Here is a 947-nt window from a genome sequence, read left to right as displayed (position 1 = left end):
GCAAGAACAGTAATATTGTGAAATATTTTTACTATTTAGAATAACTGCTTTCGATTTGAATATATTTTAAAATGTAATTTATTCCTGTGATGTAAAGCTGATTTTCAGCATCATTCCTCCAGTCTTCAGTGTCACATGGCCCTTCAGAAATCAGTATAATATGCTGAATTGCTGCTCAAGAAATATTTATTATTATTATTATTATCGAGGGACTATGGGAAATGGAGTTTAACACATACAACATAGAACAGACAGAGCGCCCTCAAGTGGCCAGTCCAGGGCACCACAACCAACACTGTGACAATACCAAAAGTTTCGAGTCAGGATCTTTTTATTATTATTTTAATATTATTTCTCTTTGCTAAATATTACTTTTATTTGGCAAGGATGCTTTAAATTGATCAAAAGTGATGATAAAGACATTTACAATGTTATAAAAGACTTCTATTTCAGATAAATGATTTCTATAAACTTTCTATTCATCAAAGAAACGTAATAATAATAATAATAATAATAATAATAATAATAAATGTTTTTTGAGCAGCAAATCAGCACAATGATTTCTGAAGGATCAAGTGACTGGAGTAATGATGCTTCAAATTCAGCTTTGAAATCACAGGAATAAATTACATTTGTAAATATATTCCAATAGAAAATAGTTATTTTAAATATAAAAATAGTTCACAGTGTTACTGTTTTCGCTGTATTTCGGATCAAATAAATGCAGGCTTGGTGAGCAGAAGAGACTTCTTTAAAAAAACACATTAAAAATCGTACTGTTCAAAAACTTTTGACTGTGTATTCAAATATGTTCTAAAGTGCCTAAATGTCAAAATTAGTACAATATATTTGTTGAAAAATTCTAATGCTGAACACACTATTGAATTATAGGCTGACTCATATTATTTTTGTGTTGCTGTCTCTAGCTCCCTCCCTCCCTGAACAAT

The sequence above is a fragment of the Sinocyclocheilus grahami genome, unplaced genomic scaffold, assembly GCF_001515645.1.
Source record: "Sinocyclocheilus grahami isolate Dianchi unplaced genomic scaffold, SAMN03320097.WGS_v1.1 scaffold327.1, whole genome shotgun sequence".
NCBI classification, from domain to species: Eukaryota; Metazoa; Chordata; class Actinopteri; order Cypriniformes; family Cyprinidae; genus Sinocyclocheilus; species Sinocyclocheilus grahami.
The sequence above is the reverse complement of the archived record's forward strand: the minus strand, read 5'-3'. Positions refer to the sequence as shown.